The sequence below is a fragment of the Kogia breviceps genome, chromosome X (genome assembly GCF_026419965.1).
Source record: "Kogia breviceps isolate mKogBre1 chromosome X, mKogBre1 haplotype 1, whole genome shotgun sequence".
NCBI classification, from domain to species: Eukaryota; Metazoa; Chordata; class Mammalia; order Artiodactyla; family Physeteridae; genus Kogia; species Kogia breviceps.
In genome coordinates, this window is record NC_081330.1 from 133,549,119 (window position 1) to 133,573,787 (window position 24,669).

Genomic DNA, 24,669 nt, shown 5'->3' on the forward strand with positions numbered 1-24,669 from the left:
CTGTCGGCGGATGCCTCCCCACTGTGAGAAAGCATTTGCAAGTTGAATCTTATTCTCCACACAAGTTCGGAGACAGAAGAGAAAACATTTGGCTGTGAGCTTGTCCTGCATCCCCGGCGACACACGTGAACGCAGGGATTGTGATGTCCGTCACCGGTGATGTTCATTTCCCCCAGGTGGTACCCAAGTCATGTCTCTGAAGAAAGTTAACCCGATTTTTAAAAACTCTCTTTCTCTGCGTCGATCGTGTAAAAACGTGGTTTGTCTCCTAAAGAGAATCCTTTGCTTTATTTTAGTCACTACTGTTTCCTTGGCGATTTTTTTCCGAGGAGGATTGGATTTGCTCAAGATAGATGTTGCTGATGTCACCCAACGCCCACTGGCTCTGTCTCAGAGTTTTAGATCCCAAATTCAGCGCTGGCCATCCTTGAAAAGAATTCTGTGTCCATTTCCTCCTTTCCTCACAAACTTGAGTAAAGCTGGAAATGTCAGCTGCAGGTCTTGACGTGTGATGGTAATGTGGCTCTTTCGTCTTCCTGTGCGTCGTCGAATGAGAATATGGGAATCAGGAACTTTAAATAATAAGGACACACACAAAGGTGGAAGGGCAACTCATCCTCTCTCCCCACAGAAAACCTTCTCTGGAAAATAAGCCTATTTGCTAACATGGATGGACTCCTGTGTATTGGAAGTCCTTCATCCAGAATTCTGAAAAGAACATCTATAGTTTTTTGGTTTTTTTTAACATCTTTATTGGAGTATAACTGTTTTACAATGGTGTGTTAGTTTCTGCTTTACAACAAAGTGAATCAGTTATACGTATACATATGTTCCCATATCTCTTCCCTCTTGCGTCTCCCTCCCTCCCACCCTCCCTATCCCCCCCCCAGGTGGTCACAGAGCACCGAGCTGATCTCCCTGAGCTATGCGGCTGCTTCCCACTAGCTATCTATTTTACGTTTGCTAGTGTATATATGTCCATGCCACTCTCTCACTTCGTCCCAGCTTAACCTTCCCCCTCCCTATATCCTCAAGTCCATGCTGTAGTAGGTCTGTGTTTTATTCCCGTCCTACCACTAATCTCTTCATGACATTTTTTTTCTTAGCTCCCATATATATGTGTTAGCATACGGTATTTGTTTTTCTCCTTCTGACTTACTTCACTCTGTATGACAGATTCCAGGTCTATCCACCTCATTACAAATAACTCAGTTTCATTTCTTTTTATGGCTGAGTAATATTCCATTGTATATATGTGCCACATCTTCCTTATCCATTCATCTGTCGATGGACACTTAGGTTGCTTCCATGTCCTGGCTATTGTAAATAGAGCTGCAATGAACATTTTGGTACATGACTCTTTTTGAATTATGGTTTTCTCAGGGTATATGCCCAGGAGTGGGATTGCTGGGTCGTATGGTAGTTCTATTTTTAGTTTTTTAAGGAACCTCCATACTGTTCTCCATAGTGGCTGTATCAACTTACATTCCCACCAGCAGTGCAAGAGGGTTCCCTTTTCTCCACACCCTCTCCAGCATTTATTGTTTCTAGAGTTTTTGATGATGGCCATTCTGACCGGTGTGAGGTGATATCTCATTGTAGTTTTGATTTGCATTTCTCTAATGATTAATGATGTTGAGCATTCTTTCATGTGTTTGTTGGCAATCTGCATATCTTCTTTGGAGAAATGTCTATTTAGTTCTTCTGCCCATTTTTGGATTGGGTTGTTTGTTTTTTTGTTATTGAGCTGCCTGAGTTGCTTATAAATTTTGGATATTAATCCTTTGTCAGTTGCTTCATTTGCAAGTATTTTCTCCCATTCTGAGGGTTGTCTTTTGGTCTTGTTTATGGTCTCCTTTGCTGTGCAATAGCTTTTAAGTTTCATTAGGTCCCATTTGTTTCTTTTTGTTTTGATTTCCATTTCTCTAGGAGGTGGGTCAAAAAGGATCTTGCTGTGGTTTATGTCATAGAGTGTTCTGCCTATGTTTTCCTCTAAGAGTTTGATAGTGTCTGGCCTTACATGTAGGTCTTTAACCCATTTTGAGTTTATTTTTGTGTGTGGTGTTAGGGAGTGTTCTAATTTCATACTTTTACATGTAGCTGTCCAGTTTTCCCAGCACCACTTATTGAAGAGGCTGCCTTTTTTTTTTTTTTTTTTTTTTTTTTCGGTATGCGGGCCTCTCACTGTTGTGGCCTCTCCCGTTGCGGAGCACAGGCTCCGGACACGCAGGCCCAGCGGCCATGGCTCACGGGCTTAGTTGCTCCGCGGCATGTGGGATCTTCCCGGACCAGGGCACGAACCCGTGTCTCCTGCATCGGCAGGCGGATTCTCAACCACTGCGCCACCAGGGAAGCCCAAGAGGCTGCCTTTTCCCCACTGTGTTTCCTTCCCTCCTTTATAGTTAAGATTGGAGAGCGCAGCCCATCAAACAGTTAACTCTTCCCAAGAGAAATAAAGAGAGAATCCCAATTCTGAGCTTGTGGTGTTACTTCTTCAGGGTTGAGGATGTTATCAGTCATGGAATCTTCAGCATAACATAGGATATTTCTCGTGATGCTGCATTATCCCTTTAATATGTCACTCATCACTAAATATGTAATTACCAGGAAAAAAACACCTCAGGTTCCTCTCCAACTTTATATTAATTTCTTTATTTTACTGGAGATGGAGTATAGTTGATTTACAATGTTGTGTTAGTTTCAGATGTACACCAAAGTGATTCCGTTATACATATACATATATTCATTCTTTTTCAGATTCTTTTCTCATATAGGTTATCATAGAATACTGAGTAGAGTTCCCTGTGCTCTACAGTAGGTCCTTGTTGGTTATCTATCTCATATATAGTAGTGTGTGTGTGTTAATCCCATGCTCCTAATATATCCCCTCCCTCCCTTTCCCCTTTGGTAACCATAAGTTTGTTTTCTATGTCTGTGAGTCTGTTTCTGTTTTGTAAATAAGCTCATTTGTATCATTTTTTTCCAGATTCCACATATGAGTGATAGGATGATATTTGTCTTTGTCTTACTTCACTTAATATTATAATCTCTAGGTCCATCCATGTTGCTGCAAATGGCATTATTTCATTCTTTTTTTATGGCTGAGTAATATTCCATTGTATATATGTACCACGTCTTCTTTGTCCATTCCTCTGTTGGTGGACATTTAGGTTGCTTCCATGTCTTGGCTATTGTAAACAGCACTGCAGTGAACTTCGGGGTGCAGGTATCTTTCCAAATTAGAGTTGTCTCGGGGTATATGCCCAGTATAGTGGGATTGCTGGGTCACACGGTAGTTCTATTTTCAGTTTTTTAAGGAACCTCCATATTGTTCTCCATAGCGGTTGCACAATTTTACATTCCCACTCCATTTTTAATTATTATTGTATTCCATTTCCAAACAATCGAATCACTTAAGGATATTTGCTTCATATTTGTGTTCCGTCACTGCCAATACTAGGAAACAAAACTGTAAGCGTTCACAGTCGACAAAACCCTCGGAATGGAAACAGGTCTAGGAACCAACCATCTGAAATCACCTCAACCACACTGATTGGACACTGAGGAATGAAGTATAAGATCCTGTCCGCACCGTGAACTTCAACCCAGGGGTTGAACTTCTTGCTTGTCCTTGTATCATAATTACAGTCCAGTGACAGGGGATGAATACACCTTTGTTAAAGAATCGCCTGGTCCCCCAAGTTGATGAATAGACCTTGGTGTTGTCTTCTAATTCTGTGACTCAAATGAAGGATTTGAAAAATATCAGCTTTCTACGTAGTTTTCTGATTTGGTCCATGTTAAAATTTTAGACCTGATAGAACCAGGATATCTGAATACACAGAACAGCAGGTGGTTTTGGGGGCTGTTTGGTTGTGTTTTCAGTGACCTCTGATGCACTGGCCAAGCACATTTTTGGCTGGAGTGATTGACCTTTATCTACTCAGACGATGCTTTCGTCTTGACGCCTCATAAAACGAAAATAAATTCACCTGCCGTACCTGGACTGATCCAGCACGATGGCCTTTGATGCATAGAATATCACTGCAGGCTTTTGAGACCCAGATGTAAAGAACTTCTTTTTTTCCCCGTATTATGTTCATATCAATGTATATTGACCAAGACTTGGAATCCTGTAGAAAACGGGGGATAGTGGTGGCATCTTACAATTTATCAAGGCATGTGTATCAAAAACGACTTAGTTGACAAAAAGAGAAGTCTTAGAAAGCAGTGGGAAACCCAGTTGGTCAAGTAGAACGAGAGCCTCAGAGAAGATGGCCTTACAAGTCCCATAGGGCAGTTGGGAAACTGAGGCAGGGCTTTGACATTAGGCAGCAAAGACCAGGATAGGTGAGCAGGTAGAAAGGAGGAGGACAGGATAATTGTGATGGAGGGAAAGATAGAAACAGAACATCCTGAAGACCGCTTTGGAAATCTTTTGCCCGAGACATTGAAAAAATAATTGCATCGTTAAGAGCACAGTTAGCTGGGGAGAGGGTCGGATTAGGGGAGAAAGAAGAAATTGTAGCAGGGCTCTTCTTTAGCTGGCAGATTCCAGTACCTTTCTTCTGTTTGTTCAAATATGCAACAAATTCTTTATCAGTTGGGAGAGAGTCACGGCCCCAAGCCCACTCCCCCGTTAGGTGTCACCACCATGCTTCCTGGACCCTCTAGTAAACCCTGGTAGGGTAAGAGGCCGCCAGGAAAGCTCTGACAGTCTGTCTGGAATCCATGCTTTAGTGCTCAGTACCATTCTAAGAGGTGGCAAAATATGTGGGATGTTGTAGTGGGTTGAGTGGTGGCCCCTCAAAAGATAGTTCCATGTTCTAATCCTCAGAACCTCTGAAGGTGACCTTATTTGGAGGTAGGGTCTCTGCAGATGAGGTGAGGTGAAGGGTCTGAGACGAGGTCCTCCTGGAGGAGGGTGGCCCTACATCCAGTGACAGGAAGCTGTGAACGGGACCTTAGTTCGAAACAGGGTCTCTGCAGATGAGGTGAGGTGAAGGGTCTGAGACGAGGTCCTCCTGGAGGAGGATGGCGCTACATCCAATGACAGGAAGCTGTGAACGGGACCTTAGTTCGAAACAGGGTCTCTGCAGATGAGGTGAGGTGAAGGGTCTGAGATGAGGTCCTCCTGGAGGAGGGTGGCGCTACATCCAATGACAGGGTCCTTCTAAGACACAGAAGAGGAGAGACACAGACACACAGGAGAAGCCATGTGAAGACAGAGGAAGAGATGGGAGGGATGTGGCCACAAGCCCAGGGACGCCTGGAGCCCCCAGAAGCTGGAAGGGGTGGGAAGGACCCTCCCCTGGAGCCTCTGGAGGGAGCTTGGGCCTGAGACACCTTGATGTCAGACCTCTGGCCTCCAGGACAGGGGGAGGATGAATTTGTGGTGTTTCAAGACTCATGTTAGGGTCATTTTTTAGGGCGGCCCCAGGAAACTCAGATGGACATCATCCCTGATTTGAGGAATGGTGACATTTTGAGAAAGAAAAGACACTAACAGAAATATCCTAGAACCGTTAGAGACGAGAAATCAGTGCAGGAAATGTTTGGGAACACACTATACCCCGTGAAAGTGGATGTCTTGGAGAGTGGAGGGGCTTCCTAGAGGGGAGAAGGTTAAGAAGGAGGAAAGAAGAACGTCCAGACTGTTGCAGGAGCACAGAACTGGTCATTCAAAGCTTAAAGATGAAGATGAATTTGGGCTAATAGAAAATTATGGGAATTCCCTGGCGGTCCAGTGGTTAGGACTCTGTCCTTTCACTGCTGAGGGCTCAGGTTGCATCCTGGTCGGGGAACGAAGATCCCGCAAGGCGTGTGGCACAGCCAAAACAAAAACAAAAACAAAAACACTACAAAGAAGAGACGTATAAGGAGCCCAGGGAATACACTCAGCCGTCTGGTGGCCAGGAGGACACTGCAAGCTTCGGGCAGAGGAATCAACTCATAAAAACCTGAAACACGAGAGTTGGAGAGGCTGTTTAGACCGTTTCCAGAACGCTCTGCGTTCCAGATGAGCAACAGAAGTGCCCGGTGCCTGGTCAACGTGCTGATCCACTGCCGCACCCCTGCATAGCCTCCTCCTACTCTGCCCCCTCCCCATGTTGGGAACCAAAAACTCTCCTCTGCCTGGATTTCACCTCAAGAGATTTTTATTTAATGGCCAGCCGCACCCTTTGCAGCTCTGTGTTCTGACAGGTAACAAAATACAATGAACAGGAGTCGACCTTTCATCTGTGAAAGTCATTTTCAATCCCTTTTATAGAAAGGAGAGTTTGTTTTTCTCTAAACCAAAGAGTTTTATTGCATATAGAATGGATAAGCAACAAGGCCCTACTGTAGAGTCCAGGGAACTATATCCAGTCTCCTGAGATAAACCATCATGGAAAAGAATATGAAAAAGAATATCTATATATGTATAAGTGAGTCACTTTGCTGGACAGCAGAAATTAACACGACATTGTAAATCAACTATGCATCAATTAAAATAAATTTTAAAAAGTTCTCCTAAACATTAAACCCATAAATTCCTATTTGCATAAATGATAAATTCCTATCTTATTCTTAGACTGATTTTTTTTTTGCCAGCTGGCTAAAAGATTACTTATAAAATAACTCACTAGTAGGTAAATTTGCAGCTGGATGGTCTCCACAGGCCACCATCTCCTTCCACAGTAATGGAAATTCAGTCATCAGAGAAAGGTCAGGACAGTGACTTCTGGTCTACCCAGAAGGCTTAGAAAACCTTTTTTTTTTTTTTTAAATCATATGTATTTATTTTCCCTCGTGGTTGGCTGATATGTCAATAGCTATTTTTTAAATGTCTTGGAGATGTTTATATTATAGTTTTGTGTTTTATGACCAACATTCTTCGAGTCTGATCTTAACCTTGAGCCTTGGAAACCTTCCATGTTAATAATTTTTATCAGATGGGCTCCCAGCTACTGAGTTTGTCACATCATGTTTTATTTTTTCCTTATATTGATTGTGGTATAATTGACCGAACATGTCACATCATATTTTAAATACTGAGCACTGAATAGAGGCCAAACTGTGGCCTTTTTTTTTTCCCATTACATTCCTGCCCTGTAAAAATATAGAAGGTCTTATGGGTTTTGCAAGATATAATTGATAGTTTATTTTTTGAGTAACAAAATAAAGTAGGGTTGGATTGTAACCCAAAGTATAAAATAAATATCCATTCATCTCTGCAGACATAAATAAATGATTGAGTAAGTATATAATGGGGAGAATAAATAAATCTCTCTTACGGGAGAAGAACAGGTGGATAATTTATGTGGACAGTCGGCCCTCAAGGATGTGGAGCACAAATTCCCATGCCCTAAGCACGGCTGTCCATAGTGAACTTCATTCCGGAAGGAGGAGTGGGGGAAGGGTCACCTGACAGTAGACACACGTGACCAATACGACCTCAGCCAGGTGATCAAGGTCACCATCAATGGTAGGTCCCACTGGTAGCAGTGAACCTCGTATTTAAGAGGAATCAAATAGCACTGGAACGTTTGCTGTTCCTAAACGTACACTTGTGTTTCCCTGTGCCTCCCCAGGAGTTAAACATCTTCTTTTAGCCCCATGTTTCCCCCATTCTCATCCTTTTTCCAAAACAAAATAAAATAACTGAGATACCCTGCATGCCCCCATTCTGTGTGCATTTGCACCAGGTCCAGGCGGATCCTTTAAGCAGGTCCAGACCCTTTAAGCAGTAGCCCCTTTGCAGACTCTCTTCTTCCCCAGGAGAAACACCTTCCCACCGTCCACTCCCCGTCCCGGACACCCTGATGCAACTCTGATAAACTTTCCTCTCGATGGCTTGGAAGCCCTTGCTCCCGGCACTTGGTCATAGGGGTGGGCTTTGTTGACTGTCTTCTTATCTCCCCCCACCCCTCCCTGAGAGGGGAGTTTCTTGAGAACAAGCTCTGTGACTTTCAACCCTGCACTCTCAAAACTTGCACATAACAAGAGCCCATCAAAAATCAGCGGAATGAATGCGCTTCCTTCCGTGTAGCCATTCGCTGTGGACAGAGCGGTTTGAATATGTTCTTTCCTGCTTCTGGAGAGAGCAGCACTCTCGCTTTTGAAGAGGAAGAAGTCTGGGCTCTGGTTTTTATGGGATGACCCCAGGGAGAATTTCATGATTTCACTTGATCCCATGGAGCATCCGTTCTGAAACTTGGCTGTACACTTTATTTATTTATTTGTTTGTTTGTTTCTCTATGGCTCTGTTGGGTCTTTGTTGCTGCACACAGGCTTTCTCTAGTTGAGGCGAGCAGGGGCTACTCTTCGTTGCGGTGCGTGGGCTTCTCATTGCGGTGGTTTCTCTTGTTGCAGAGCACGGGCTCTAGGTGTGTGGGTTTCAGTAGTGGTGGCTCCCCGGCTCAGTAGTGGCGGCATGTGGGCCTTAGAGCGTGCAGGCTTCAGTAGTTGTGGCACGAGGGCTTCAGTAGTTGTGGCACGAGGGCTACAGTAGTTGTGGCTCGTGGGCTCTAGAGCTCAGGCTCAGTAGTTGTGGTGCACGGGCTTAGTTGCTCCGCGGCATGTGGGATCTTCCCGGACCAGGGCTTGAACCCATGTTCCCTGCATTGGCAGGAGGATTCTTAACCACTGCACCACCAGGGAAGTCCCGGCTGTACACTTTAGAATCACCGAGAGAACTTGCAAAAATCCTGATACCCAGGTCTGCTTCCCTGGCCATTAAATAAAAATCTCTTGAGGTGAAATCCAGGCAGAGGAGAGTTTTTGGTTCCCCAGGAGATTCCAATGAATAGGCAAATTTTAATCTCTGTGTAAAAGACTTATGTAAAAAGGAAGGTATTTCTAGCGGAGACCAAGTGCCTTCCCTAAAAGATATTTATCACAAAGAATTCTGAGTCTTAACCACTTTTGGACTGTTTCATAATAACAAAGAGAATCTGACTCACGCTTGGAGTTTGTTGAGGTGAGACACCATTCATCTTTTATTCATCTTCCGGAATATTCGTACTACCTAGGATTTTTTTTTAATGAAAACAATCTGTAATGTTAGCAGCATTTCCTTTTACACAATTACAATATCACTGCATTGTTTCCCTACTCAGAGTTTCCAATCACGTGAATGTGTTTTCATCTTTACGTGTTATATTTATTCACAAAGAAAAAGTTACTCTAGCATCGTGTCATCGGTCACCTTGCTCTGGAAGCACGAAGCCCAGGTTAACAGCATTCCCACAGGATAGAGGACCCACCCCGAATTACTCAGTCAGAATCCACATGTGTGCAGTATCTCCAGGACATGCACATGCATAGTTAAGGTTGAGTTGCCCTGATAAACGGCACCTACTTAGTAGGAATGCGATGTTGTTTATCAGGAATAGAGGAGCAAAAAGGAGGAATAGAAGAGGAAGAAGGGGAGGAAGAAGAGAATGTTAGAGCTAAGAAGAACCAGAAGCGTGGGTGCGCCCAGGCTGCGTTTTACGGATAACAGAATGGTGGATGAAAGCATGGAGATGCATCGTCGGTTCACCTGGCTAGGCGAGCTGAGATCCGTGTGTGGATTGTGGTCTAGTGCCGCCTTGAAGCCGGGCTGAGTATGACATGTGATCAAGTAGAGTCACGTGTTCTTGAGGAACACGCAGACCCCCAGGTACAGCCTCAAACTATCACCCCATATGCTGAAGAAACATCACGTGTACTTTGCCGGTCAACGGCCAAAACACGTTTTATGGATTTGATTAGAAACCGCTGTAAATATCGCCCATGATCCAACATTTTCAGAGTATTCAGAACTGTTACTGGAACTTAACTATTTTCGTCCAGATCTGTTACGATTTTAAAATAAATCTACAGGTTCTGTGGCCAGAAGGGCATGTTTTTGGTAACTCCCACTATTTGTTTGAAAAATAAGAAGACAAAAAGAAGAAAATGAAGAAGGAAAAGAGACCGGCGTTTGAGTCTTGCCCCAGGTGGCACGGTGGTCGCACACCATCAGCTTTCCACACCCCTGACTTCCCGCACACATTCCGAACTGGCTACACCTTAGGAGTGCATTTAATAAAGGAACAAATGTAACAGAAGCATCCAGCAAAAATACAAAGACTCCGTGTGCATATGTACGTGTGTGTGGATGTGAGTATGTATGTGTATTTCCATTCGGTGATAACTGCTACAGTGTAACTCAGCAAATGAGAATCTCCAGATGAATAAACTATAAAAAGTACAGAGGTTGGTATTTGCCCCAGATTCCATCCATTGGGTTATTAATTTATGTTTTTTGGCCGTGTTGTGTCTTTGTTGCTGCGCATGGGCTTTCTCTAGTTGCAGCAAGTGGGGGCTACTCTTCATTGCAGTGCATGGGCTTCTCATTGCGGTGGCTTCTCTTGTTGCGGAGCACGGGCTCTAGCCTTGCAGGCTTCAGTAGTTGTGGCATGCAGGCTCAGTAGTTGTGGCTCGCGGGCTCTAGAGCGCAGGCTCAGTAGTTGTGATGCATGGACTCAGTAGTTGTGTCTTGCGGGCTCTGGAGTGCAGGCTCAGTAGTTATGGCACGCGGGCTCAGTAGTTGTGGCTCACGGGCTCAGTAGTTGTGGCTTGTGGGTTCTAGAGCGCAGGCTCAGTAATTGTGGTGCATGGGCTCAGTAGCTGTGTCTTGCGGGCTCTAGAGTACAGGCTCAGTAGTTGTGGCACGTGGGCTTCAGGAGCTGTGGCTCATGGGCTCTACAGCGCAGGTGTAGTAGTTGTGGCGCACGGGCTTAGCTGCTCCGTGGCATGTGGGATCTTCCTGCACCAGGAATTGAACCCGTGTCCCCTGCTCTGGCAGGCGGATTCTTAACCACGGTGCCACCAGGGAAGTCCCTGTCCGTTGGGTTTTGATCTTCTCCCTGTGATGTAGATCTAGGGGACCTGGAAGGGAAAGAAGGAAGACCGTGTGAATCATTGGGGAGGGTCTGGAGACACAGAAGTGAGCTTTGCCTCTTCCACCTCGCTACCTGGGTCCGTTATTCTCCCTTGGTTTGCTTCCTGCCCCCTCTGCACGACTTCGCAGTTCTCCAGGTTTCTGGAGTGCTGGCTAGAACGTTTCCGAGCCCCGTACCCATAAACCATTCAGACCTTGAGAGATGACGCCACAGTTAATGGTCTTGACGGTTTAAATAATGACTCCATTCCTGTGTTTCGGTTACTACCAGATGGTCAGAGACAGTGAAGCAAGCCAGCTAAAACTGACAATAAATCCACGTGAGCCACGGGGTAATGAGGACACTGTGCTTTCACCCCATGGGAGGGACCCTTTATGCACCAGGAGACAAGGAGGCAGCCCAGGGTCTGCACCTCACTGGCCCGGCGTTGTGTGTCCTGCACGAGCTTCGTCCTCCTGCCCCGCTGCCTCTACCATCCGGGGCCGGTGCCGTTCAGTGTTACCTCCTTTTCTGAGCCTCTTCCCCAGCACGATGCACAGACTTGGCTCCTGCTGTTCCCTGGCCCCGCTCCGTCTCTCCTCCTGTTGTCAACCGTCCAGATTTTCTTTTTTAAATTTGTTGACGTAGAGGTGCTGTACAATATTATATAAATTTCAGGGGTACAATATAGTGATTCACAATTTTTTAAGGTTAGACTCCAGTTATAGTTGTTATAAAATATTGGCTCTCTTCCCCGTGTTGTGCAATACACCCTTGTAGCTTATTTTATACATAATAGTTTGCCCCCCTTACTTCCCTCCCCTAATCTTGCTCCACCCTCCTTCCCTCTCCCCACTGGTCACCACTAGTTTGTTCTCTGTATCGGGGAGTCTGCTTCTTTTTCCTCTATTCACTAGTTGGTGGCATTTTTCAGACTCCACACATATGCGATATCATACAGTATTCCTCTTTCTCTGTCCCTTAAATACCTCACTGAGTGATTTGGAAGTCTCCTTGATCTGCATAAGCAGCCATCCTCCAAGAATGCTTGATTCTGCATCCCACGTACTTTTATCCCAACCTCTCAGGCTGGTGCTCCGTTCGTGTCTGCATTTGCCGTCTACACCACTTATGTCTTGGACCATTCCGGTACCTCCCTAAATGGCTTCCCATCTCCTCCAGGCCTCCAGTGTAGACCCCACTCAGCACATGAAAAGCTGCTCGACATCACTAACTGTTAGTGAAATGCAAATCAAAACTGCAGTGAGGTATCACCTCACCATAGTCAGGATGGCCACCATCAGAAAATCTACAAACAAATGCTGGAGAGGGTGTGGAGAAAAGGGAACCCTTCTGCACTATCGGTGGGAATGTAAAGTGATACAGCCACTATGGAGAACAGTATGGAGGTTCCTTAAAAAACTAAAAGTAGAATTACTATATGATCCAGCAATCCCACTACTGGGCATATACCCTGAGAAAACCATAATTCAAAAAGAGTCATGTGCCACAATGTTCACTGCAGCTGTATTTGCAATAGCCAGGACATGGAAGCAACCTAAGTGTCCATCGACAGATGAATGGATAAAGAAGAAGTGGCACATATATACAATGGAATATTACTCAGCCATAAAAAGAAACGAAACTGAGTTATTTGTAGTGAGGTGGATGGACCTAGAGTCTGTCATACAGAGTGAAGCAAGTCAGAAAGAGAAAAGCAAATACCGTATGCTAACACATATATATGGAATCTAAAGAAAAAAAAGGTCATGAAGAACCTAGGGGCAGGACGGGAATAAAGATGCAGACGTAGAGAATGGACTTGAGGACACGGGGAGGGGGAAGGGTAAGCTGGGACGAAGTGAGAGAGTGGCACAGACGTATATACACCACCAAATGTAAAATAGATAGCTAGTGGGAAGCAGCCACATAGCACAGGGAGGTCAGTTCGGTGCTTCGTGACCACCTAGAGGGGTGGGTTGGGGAGGGTGGGAGGTAGACGTAAGAGGGAGGAGATATGGGGACATATGTATATGTATAACTGATTCACTGTTGTAAAGCAGAAACTAACACACCACTGTAAAGCAATTATACTCCAATAAAGATGTTAAATTTTTTCTTTAAAAAATAAAAAGTAGGGCTTCCCCGGTGGTGCAGTGGTCGGGAGTCCGCCTGCCGATGCAGGGGACGCGGGTTCGTGCCCCGGTCCGGGAGGATCCCACGTGCCGCGGAGCGGCTGGGCCCGTGAGCCGTGGCCGCTGAGCCTGCGCGTCCGGAGCCTGTGCTCCGCGACAGGAGAGGCCGCGACGGTGAAAGGCCTGCGTACCGCAAAAAAAAAAAAAAAAGTAAAAGCTGGTTCTTTCAGAATCTATACGGGATGCAGGAAATTATTTGTGGAAACATTTTAAAAAGTTGCATTAAGTAGACAGTTTTTTGGAGGTGTTCTTTTTTTTTAAAAAATATGGGTTTGTTTTTGTTTTGAGGGGACCAGGGTCTCCTGGGTGCGGGTGGTGAGCGTTCTGGAAAAACCGCTCTGGTATGGCTACAGAGAATGGATTTGACCCTGGGGCAAGCACAGAGTGGGGAGACGTGCATAAACTTTGGAGAGATACAGCCAAGACTCTGGGTGAGTGCAGATGCTGAAGGGGTGGAGAAAAGCCGCATTCAACTGTTAGCCTGGGCTTCCTGGGGCCAGACAGGAAAGACAGGGATGGAGGGATTGGGGAGGATCTGGGGGCAGGACTTGGTGAATTCAGTTGTAGACATGGGTTCAAGGACCATGTGGAAATTTCTGGCATCCTGTTGCCTATTTGTGTCCGGCTACAGGAGAATGGTCTACCCATTACTCAGTCGTGGGTTCCATGCAGAGACCATGAAGTGACCTTCCACAAGGGGGCCAAGGACACACGGTGGGGAAAGGACAGTCTCTTGTCAACAAGCGGTGCTGGGAAAACTGGATATCCACATGCCAAAGAATGAAACTGGACCCTTATCTCATGCCATACACAAAAATTAACTCAAAATGTAGTAAGACTCCAGCATCCCATCTGAAAAGCCTAAAACACCTAAAAGAAAACACATGGGAAGTTTCTTGGCAGCAATGATTTCATAGATCTGACACCAAAAGCACAGGCAACAAGAGCAAAAAATACACAAATGGGATTGCAACAAACTAAAAACACTCCTGCATAGCAAGGGAAACAAAGCATACAGCAAAGAGACAATATCCCTGCAGAATGGGAGAAAATATTTGCAATCTGCACACCTGATAATATAGAGAGTTTGGACAGAGGAGATGCCCTTTAAAAACTTCAGTGACTATGCAAAGTGGATTGGGAGGTTCTGCCTTGTAACCCGGAGTTCTGGATTACTGGTTTATCCAACTCGAGCAATTTGTCTTAATTACGCAAGTAAATTAGCTCAATGTTACCTCTTACGGAAAGATGCAAGCTTTATTATTATGTGATTTCTAGTTCCCTAGGGGTATAAAAGGGCTCTAGGAAATTGGTTGATTTTCCAGACGGTTGGTGGGATTTCATTTATTCTCTGGAGAACGCTTCCCATCTGTGCTCCTATCTGGAAAATGCAAATATTTTTTGTTGTCTACACAATACTCAGCACTCTTGAGGCAAAGCTCCCAGCTCCTCTGAGCCGCTGCCCAAGTTTTGCAAATCACATTCTGTTTCGGAGAACTGTCTGGAGTTCTTAAGGTTTTTTTCATCTTTCATCTAATTTCCTTTAAAATTCTCTGAACAAGCTTATGCCTGCACAAAATTCACACGCAGGGGACTTCTCATAGGCGACTTGGTGCGTTGTTTTTGTTGTAAATGAGTTCGGCAGACGCCAGGTTCGTTTTCCCAGAGCTGTGCAGCTCACGGCTGTGGGTTTGCAGGTACCCATCACAGCACTGGAGGGTCATGGACAGAAGCCCCCATCCTCCTGCTTTCACAGGGAGAAGACGGTCCCCCCACTGAGGGCCAACATGAGTCTGAGCACAGAAGAAAAACAAGGAGATGGGCACGTTTCCAGGTCATTAAGTCTGTGCAGAAAACCCCAGAACCTAATTGAGGCTGAAAACTCTATTTTGGTTGTTATTTGTAATCAATCCAACCTGGCATTTCCCGTCAACTTTGCGTATTGAGGCATACTCCCAAAATGTTCTATCAGTTATTTAGAAAGGAAAAGGTCACCTTTCAAAATTTTTGTTTATTTTTTTAGTTGAAGTAGAGTTGCTGTATCATATTATGTAAGTTACAGGTGTATAACATACCGATTCACAATTTTTAAAGGTTATACTCAATTTGTAGTTATTATAAAATACTGGCTATATTCCGTGTGTGTGCTGTAGAATATATTTTTGTAGCTTATTGAATTCACACATAGTAGTCTGTATCTCTTAGTCCCCTCCCCCTTCCCTCTCCACACTGGGAACCACTGGTTTGTTCTCTATATCTGTGAGTCTGCTTCTTGTTAGTTATATTCACTAGTTTGTTGTATTTTTTTAGATTCCCCATATAAGTGATATCATATAGTATTTGTCTTTCTCTGTCTGACTTATTTCACTAACATAATGCTCTCCAAGTCCATTCATGTTGCTGCAAATGGCAAATTTTCATTCTTTTTTTATGTCTGAGTAGTACTCCATTGTATATGTGTACCACATCTTCTTTATCCATTCATCTGTCGATGGACATTTAGGTTGGTTCCATGTCTTGGCTATTGTATAACTAATGCTGCTATGAGCACTGGAGTGCATGTATCTTTTCAAACCAAAAATTTTAGCTTAAAGATCTAGAATTCTGCATTTTATTTTTTTTCTAGTCAAACATTACATATATTTTTAAAGTTGGGATATAGTTGCTTTACAATGTTGTGTTAGTTTCTGCTGTACAATGAAGTGAATCAGCTACATGTACACCTTTATACCCTCCCTGTTGGACCTCCCACCCAGCTAGGTCACCACAGAGCACCGAGCTGAGTTCCCTGTGCTGTACTGCAGGTTCCCACTAGCCAGCTGTTTTACACATGGTACTGTGTTTATGTCAATCCTAATCTCCCAATTCATCCCACCCTCCCGTTTCCCCCCGTATCAACACATTCGTTCTCTACCTCTGCATCTCTATTCCTGCCCTGCCAATAGGTTCATCTGTACCATTTTTCTAGATTCCACGTATATGCGTTAAGATATGATCATTTTTTTCTTTCTTACTTCACTCTGTATGACAGACTCTAGGTCCATCCACATGTCTACAAATGACCCAATTTCATTCTTTTTATGGCTGAGTAATATTCCACTGTGTATATGTACCACATTTTCTTTAACCATTCATCTGTCGATGGATATTTAGGTTGTTTCCACGTCCTCACTATTGTAAATAGAGCTGCAGTGAACACTGGCGTGCATGTATGTTTTTGAATTACGGTTTTCTCTGGGTGTATGCCCAGAAGTGGGATTGCTGGGTCATATGGTAGCTCTGTTTTTAGTTTTTGAGGAACCTCCATACTGTTTTCCACACTGGCTGCACCAACTTACATTCAAACCAACAGTGCGGGAGGGTTCCCTTTTCTCCACACCCTTCCCAGCATTTGTTGGTTGTAGATTTTCTGATGATGCCCGTTCTGACCGGCATGAGGGGATACCTCATTGTAGTCTTGATTTGCACGTCTCTAATAATTCGTGATGTTGAGCATCTTTTCATGTGCCTTTTTGCCATCTGTATGTCTTCTTTGGAGAAATGTCTATTTAGGTCTTATGCCCATTTTTGGATTGGGTTTTTTTTGTTTTTGTTTTTTTAAATATTGAGCTTCATGAGCTGATTGTATATTTTGGAGATTAATCCTTTGTCATCTGCTTCATTTGCAAATATTTTCTCCCATTCTGAGGGTCGTCTTTATGTCTTGTTTATTTCCTTTGCTGTGCAAAAGCTTTTAAATTCATTAGGTCCCATTTATTTATTTTTGTTTTTATTTTCATTACTTCAGGATGTGGATCAAAAAAGATCTTGCTGTGATTTACGTCAAAGAGTGTTTTTCCTATATTTTCCTCTAAGAGTTTTATAGTGTCTGGTCTTACATTTAGATCTTTAACCCACTTTGAGTTTATTTTTGTGTATGGTCCCAGGGACTGTTCTAACTTCATTCTTTTACATGTAGCTGTCCAGTTTTCCCAGCACCACTTATTGAAGAAACTGTCTTTTCTCCATCGTATATTCTTGCCTTCCTTGTCATAGATTAGGTGACCATATGTGCGTGGGTTTATCTCTGGGCTTTCTATCCTGTTCCGTTGATCTATATTTCTGTGTTTGTGCCGGTACCATACTGTCTTGATTACTGTAGCTTTGTAGTATTGTCTGAAGTCAGGGAGCCTGATTCCACCAACTCTGTTTTTCTTTCTCAAGATTGGCTATTCAGGGTCTTTTGTGTTCCCATACAAATTGTAAAATTTTTTGTTCTACTTCTGTGAACAGTGCCATTGATAATTTGATAGGGATTGCATTGAATCTGTAGATGGCTTTGGGTAGTATAGTCATTTTCACAATATTGATTCTTCCAATCCAACAGATGATGATTTTCAAAAGTTTTTCAAAAATCAGGGCACAGCCAAGTCATCCTTGTCTTCAAATCTATCAAGCCATGGAACAGGGATAAAACATCTTTAATAGGATTTTCTGACGATGACTAAATAATATGCATAGTGTTCTCTGAGTGACAAAATCAAAATGAGTTGATGGTAATGTGTTTGATCCTTTCCTCTGTAGATTAGTGCTCCTTCAAGAGGGGGACAAGTCTTTCCACATGAAAATTTGGAATTGAAAACCTTCCTAAGAATTAAAGTATTTGCTAAAATCCTCAGCTGGCATGTGCTACAAAGAAAAAATTACAATTGTATGGGAAGGAGATCTATCTAAGATGGCATATTTTAAGAACCAGAAATCCATGAATCTGCTGAAATGTTTTATCCTTTTCATCATTTCAGAAACTCAGCAGAGTCCCTTCACTTTATGGAAGACCCTACTGAATACGCAGAAAATGGAAGTGGAATGGTCCAAATCCACAGAGACGAACTCCCGTGCCATCTGTAGGATCGTCGACTCAGACCCTGGTGAGTGCCCTTGTGCGTCTCAGTAAACGGTGTGTGTATTCATGAGCTGCTTAGTGGAAAATATGATTCTTAACACTGACCGTGACCTACAGGTGTTGAGGGGATAAGATAGGTAATCCCCTGCCATATTAATCATGGTGACCGTCCTCTGCAGTGGGTCTTCCGAGACAGAGATTCAACTTAGGATTTCCCCATGACATACTTTCTCGGGTCCAACTGGGACTCAGAACCAGGAGGGGAAGGGTACCATATGGCAGGGCCACCTGAGGCCCATTTGGGTCTGAGTCATAGCTGGGTCAAGAGCAGTTCAGCCAGTCCGTGGAGACTTTGCTGCACATGAATTATATGTGAGAGTCAGGCACAAATTGAGAACAGAATACAATCAAATATTCGACCATGATATCTAGGATTTAAGCCCTGCTCAGGGCACAGGGCATGTCTTAACTTGCAGCATCTTCACTACAGCCCTTGAAGGAAGACAGTCTTCTGGCCGATATTTATAAATGAGAAAATTGAGGCACAATGCTTGAGTCAGCATCAAGGTCACACAGTTTGTAAACGTGGTAGAGTCTGGATGGTAATTCAGACAGTATCAGGCACAGGAAAAGGAAATGGCTTGTATATAAGTGTTGGGGCCAATGGGTAATTTCCAGACGTGGTCACCATCTATTGGAAAACCCCTAAGGTCTAGAATTTTAGACAGGGAGGGCAGAAATGCCTGCTAGGGAAGAAATACCCAGAAGCCCTGGTGGAGAGTCATCTGGGTTCTGCCGGGAAGTGCCCAGGGAAGCGGTCACAGAACGCTGTGGAGCAGCCAAGGTTCTCACCTCCCTGGTATCTGACTTGAGGGTCTTCCAGTTTTAGCAAGAGCCATGCTTAGTCGGTTTAACCAGAACCCACACCCTTCATATCTGGTCATCTCCGTGTCTGGTCTACTTCATATCTGCTCATCTCAATATCTATCTGCTCAGGTTCCTCATCCTCCACGCCCCCCCTCCCTGCCTTCAGCAGGAACCCTGTGAGGTCACTTTAGCCAGAATCCTCTCACCCCTAATTTTCCTGTTAGCAGTTTTCCCTCCACTGACCCTCACCTGCTCCATGGCTATAAATCCCCACTTGCCCACGCTGCCTTTGCAGTGGAGTCTGGCTCTATACTGAGCTCTCTTTGCCCTACTGCAATAGTCCTGAATGAAGTCTGTTTTTACCACTTTTTCTGTCCTGCTCTGGTTTTTCTTTCACAGTAGTAGTAATAATAGCAGTAGTAGTTGTTGTAGCAGTGATTGGAATAGGAGTAGTAGTCATAGTAGCAGTAGTAACAATAGTGGCAATAGTTGTATTAATAGCAACAATACTTGTGGTAGTCCTCATTCTAGCAGTAGTAACAGAGTGGCAATAGTTGCAGTAGCAAATTTTAGTAGCAGTAGTAACAACAGGGGCAATAATTGTTGTAGTAGGAATAATCGTAGTCATTGTAGTAGCAATGCTAGTTATAGTAGTATTGATAGTTGTTACATAAGTTGTAGTTGCAATACTTGTAAAAATAGTTGTAGTAGTATTTGAAGTAGTACCTATAGTTGTAGGAGAAGGAGGAGGAGAAATAATTATAGGAGCAGTTTAGCAGTAGTAATAGCACTAGGTCTAGTAGTAATCATTGTCATAGAACTAGTTGCTGTAGTAATTGTAGTTATAGCCACAGTAACAATTGTAATAGTAGTAATAGTGGTACTGGTAATTGTTATAATTGTAGTAGTAAATGTAATCTTTGTAGTAGTAATTGTAGTACCACTAACTGTTGCAAAAATTGTCATTGTAGCACTAGTAATAATTACAGTAGTGTTTGTAATAGTAGTAGTATTGTAATTGTTAAAATTGTAGTCATAGACATAATAGTTGTAGTGATGGTTGTAGTAGTACTAGTTGTAATCATTGTAGTTGGAGCAGTAGTAATAATTGTAGTGGTTGTAATAATAGTAGTTTTTGTAGCACTAGCAACTGTTGTAGTTGTGGTAGTAATAGGAGTTATGATACTAATAGTTGTAGCAGTCATTGTAGCTGTAGCAATAATTGTGGTAGTTGTGATAGTAAGAGTAGTAGCTGTAGTAGTCCTAGTAGTACCATTTGCTGTCACAGCAGTAGCTGTGGCCATAGCAATAAGTGTAGTAGTAGTTGTCGTCAGAATTGCTGTGCTTGTAATAATAATAGCAGCAGTTGTAGTAGCACTACTTGCTGTAGTCATTGTTGCAATAGTCACAATTGTAGCAGCGGTGGTAGTAGTAATTGTAGTAGTAGTAAGTGTTACAGTTGTGATAGCAACTCTAAGACTTGTAGTAGTAATTATACCAGCACTAATTGCTGTAATAGTTATAGCACTGATAATAATTATAGTAGCGCAGGCTCAGGGGTTGTGGCGCACGGTCTTGGCTGCTCCACGGCATGTGGGATTTTCCCAGATCAGGGCTTGAACCCGTGTCCCTTGCACTGGCAGGCAGGTCCTTAACCACTGCGCCACCAGGGAAGTCCTCTTATAGGAGTTTTATGGTGTCATGTCTTATATTTAAGTCTTTAAGCCATTTTGAGTTTATTTTTGTATATGGGGTATGGGTGTGTTCTAACTTCATTGATTTGCATGCTGAGTGGTGTCTTTGAATGTCTGTCTTTATATAAAATGCAATGGGTATATATTTATATTTATCTCCTTATGCAGAAACACACATGCACACAAATTATGAATAGTTGCCTTCTAATTAACTGAAGTAGGTTGTCTTGCAGTGTGAGCCTTCAAGAAAATAAAGACGTTCATCAGAAGCGGATCACCTATACAACTGTCATGTGTAGAACACATGATAATCTTCAAGGGACTGTATAATTTAGCTCATTTGTCTCATTCAGCCTCATCACAGCCATCACTCATACACAGACCTTCCCAAAGCAAAGCTCTCTCTGCCCACTCCCCCTACCACATGCCAGGAACCTTCCTTCAAAGACAGATACGGCTTGCCCTTTCCTCTCCTCCTCTCCTCTTCTACCTGCCCCCCTGAAATGGGGAGCCATCCTCCTGCACCATGAGGACAGGGGCCGTACCTAGGGGTGGAGGAGGAGGGAGATGCAAGGACCCTGCTTTCTGAGGACTGACGCCAGCCCTAATCCTGATGCAGTCTTCAAGCTCCACAGAGCCTGTAAACCACCCCCCTCCTCCCATATTGTACGCATATGCCAAACCCCCCATCCTAACTACTTTGAAGGCAGCTCAGCCGTTTCCATAATCTGATTTGCTTTTAATCTGTGTTGGAAAGGATAAAAGCAATGGCCTTCTAGGGCAGACCTGGACCAAAACCACCCAGCTGCACCAGGTAAAAACGCGGGGGATAAGTATTTGTTTGGAAAGCGCTGGCTCATTGTGAGGGATGTCTAGGAGAGCTATTAAGCAGTATTTTAAAAATCCAGTTTATTCTAAAGGGCATATTTTCCATCTCCGGCCCAGGTCCAGCCAGCAAAGAAAGGCAAAAGCTTTGACTTGTGGCTTCTTTTATTTCTCATCCCGAATTGATCAACACCGATAAATGAGATCAAAGCCTCCAGACCATCAGCCCGTAAAGGCCCCTCTGGGAAAGGGAATGTGAAGCCGTCATGGGAATCCAGCTGGACACGGGAGTGGTGGGCCCAGTGCCCACGCGGGCATCCCTGTATCTCAGCCTTGCCCTGTCGTGACTGCATGCATGGTCTTTTGGCACATGGGGGATGCAGATCTGGGGGGACCACACATCCTAGGACTAAGTCCAGCATCTCAGACGATTTTTCTGACACAATGAGATGCCAGTTATCGGAGGCAGTAAGCCTGGAGGCTGGATGATGGCTCATGTCAGAGGGAGAAGTTCTTTTTTTCTTATTGAATTATAGTTGATTTACAATAATGCATTAGTTTCAAGTGTCCAGCAGAGTGAGTCAGTCTGTTTTGGTTTTTTGCAGGTTATTTTTTCTTATTATTACAAAATATTGAGTACAGTTCCCTGTGTTATATAGCAGGTCCTTGTTGATGATCTAGTTTATATATAGTGTGTATCTGCTAACCCCAGCCTCCTCATTTATCCCTCGCCCTCCCTTTCTCCTTTTGTAACATACGTTTGTTCTCTGTGTCTGTGAGTGTATTTCTGTTTCGTAAATAAGTTCATCTGTATCATTCTTTTTTAGATTCCACATATAAGTGATATCCTATGTTTGTCTTTCTCTGTCGGGCTTACCATCTCTAGGTACATCCATGTTGCTGCAAATGGCATGATTTCATTCTTTTTCATGGCTGAGTAGTATTCCATTGTGTATAGGCACCACATCTTCTTTATCCATTCCTCTGTTGATGGACATTTAGGTTGCTTCCTAAGTCTTGGCTCTTGTAAACAGTGCATGTAGGGGTGCATGTATCTTTTCAAATTATAGTTTTCTCTGGATATATGCCCAGGAGTGGGATTGCTGGGTCATATGGTAGCTCTATCCTTAGTTTTTTGAGGAACCTCCATACAGTGGCTGCATGAATTTACATTCCCATCAACGGTGCAGGAGGGTTCCTTTTCCTCCACACCCAGGAAGGGCCCTTCTTGATCACCACAGAGCTGTGCTGCAGGCTGCCTGGGGGCCCGAAACACATGCCTGGAAATTCGTAGAAAGGGGAGTGCTGATGTTACTGGACACAGAAAAGGCCTCTTTGGTCGGATGTTTATGCAGCAGACGTCTGGGAAATAAGTGAAGACGTTCCCCCTTGACGTTCCAGTGGCCAGGAGGGCGCATCAGAGAAGCATGGAGTGCTGGCCGTGGGCTGCTTCCTAACAGTGCTGTGAGCAAAGCCGGCTCAGTATTTACCAGAGAGAGACATCTGGGTCTTTCCTGCAACAATGTAAATCAGTCTTGCAAAAAAGCAAGGATTTAATCCAATCCAAAGAAAATTGGATTAAGGGAAGAGCATTTTGTAAAGTGCTCCTGGCAACTATTCCAGAAGGCATAGCACAATCCTTGTAAAAGACAGTTTTACAGGAGTGTAATGATACGGGTGTGTGTGTGTGTGTGTGTGTGTGTGTACACACAAGAGGTTTATTGTGTGACTGGAGAGAGACAGATGCAGAGAAATCGTGGACTTGGTGGGGTGTGCTCAGGGGGAATTTAATAGATGCTCTAAGAGAAGTATATAGCACTCATAAAATATCTTCAGTATAGGACTTCCCTGGTGGTTCAGTGGCTAAGACTCTGCCCTTCCAATGCACAGCGTGGGTTCAGTCCCTGGTCGGTGAAGTAAGATCCCACATGGGGTGCATCATACGGTCAAACACACACACAAAAAAAAAAAACCCCAGGAAATCCAAACCAAAAACTCCTCCGTACGATTGCAATATTAAGTTAATGTCACTCTGTGTTCGTCCGTCAGTCAGACCGCTGATTTTACATCCGGCTTTATCATCGTACAACATGCAGGTGTGGGTATCAGTCAGCTGAGGCTGCTGTAACAGGACACCCCAGACCTGGGCAGCTTAAACAATGGAAATTTATTTCTCACAGTCTGGAGGCTGGGGAGTGTGAGATCACGGCATGGACAGACTCGGTTCCCGGCGAGGCGCTCTTGTTGGCTTACAGATGCCACCTTATCTGCGTGTCCTCGTGTGGTGGAGAGAGAGACAAAGGAAGAGAGAGGAAGAGACAGAAAGTGTGGCAGACCCCATTACCATATTATAACCTCATGTCACCTTCATTACTTCTTTACCCCCAAATACAGCTGCTCTGGGGGGTTAGGGCTTCAGCATATGAATTTTGAGGGCATATAAATCCGTCCATAGCCATGTGGCTTGAGGTAAGCATGCAGGATGGTCAGATTCCAGCAGGGGCATCTCAGCTCTCTACCTCGTTCCGTTCCTGAATGGGAACCTTACCCAACACGGCTGAGAAGCCTGCTAGTTGAACAATGCCCCCCCCCACTGCTCCCCACGTTTGTGGAGCCCTTCGTTTCCCTGAGGCCAGGGTGCCCCTGCTGTGCCCCTGAGCCCTTCTCCTCGGCATTGCTGCCCACATCCCAGCTGCCAGATCCGGGCTTCCGTGACTGAGCCTCCCTCTGGTCCCACAAGGCCACTGGCCGCCCTAGATCAGTGCAGTGCAGGGAATCCACAGCCACCAGCCCCCCTCGGGCAGCCCGCTCACAGGGGCTGTACAGGCCCCCGGGGTTTCCAGAGCAATGAAGTCCAAACGGCCCACTGGGCTGCCTGGCCTCGTTCACAGCCCTGGTCTCCCCCCATCCCTTTCCCTCACCCCAGATATTCCCAAATCTGCATCGCAGACTCTGCATGCTGGGGAGCCCCAGCCGAGACCGTCAGCAGAGCTCCTGGAAAAATAAAACCCACCCAAGAGAGAGAAAAAAAAAAAAAAAGCAAACACCTTCGGTACATCAAACTCCATCCATTCAACACCTATGAGAAAAGTCAGCTTTTATTTGTTTTTTTGAATTTTTGAATTCTATTTTTTTATACAGCAGGTTCTTATTCGTTATCAGTTTTATACATACTAGTGTATGTCTGTCAGTCCCAATCTCCCAAATCATACCACCACCACCCACCCCTGCTTTCCCCCCTTGATGTCCATACGTTTGTTCTCTACGTCTGCGCCTATTTCTGACCTGCAAACCGGTTCTTCTGTTCCATTTTT

General features: G+C 44.3%; 1 protein-coding gene and 2 long non-coding RNA genes across 4 annotated transcripts in view; 1 reads left to right on the top strand and 2 right to left on the bottom strand.

Moving 5' to 3' along the window:
• The window catches only part of DHRSX (dehydrogenase/reductase X-linked), a 285,141-nt gene that overhangs the window by 243,942 nt on the left and 16,530 nt on the right, over positions 1-24,669 (top strand). For both annotated transcript variants that reach the window (XR_010838592.1, XR_010838593.1), the window contains one exon: positions 17,869-17,994. The gene's annotated coding sequence lies outside the window, so the exon portion shown is untranslated. The remainder of the gene's footprint in view (positions 1-17,868; positions 17,995-24,669) is intronic.
• Positions 5,089-24,669, bottom strand: part of LOC136793403 (uncharacterized) — a 341,429-nt gene continuing 321,848 nt past the window's right edge. Inside the window, exon 6 of the long non-coding RNA XR_010838608.1 lies at positions 5,089-5,173. This is a non-coding gene — a long non-coding RNA (uncharacterized lncRNA). The remainder of the gene's footprint in view (positions 5,174-24,669) is intronic.
• Positions 8,960-24,669, bottom strand: part of LOC131748563 (uncharacterized) — a 211,294-nt gene continuing 195,584 nt past the window's right edge. The window contains exon 7 of the long non-coding RNA XR_010838617.1: positions 8,960-10,899. This is a non-coding gene — a long non-coding RNA (uncharacterized lncRNA). The remainder of the gene's footprint in view (positions 10,900-24,669) is intronic.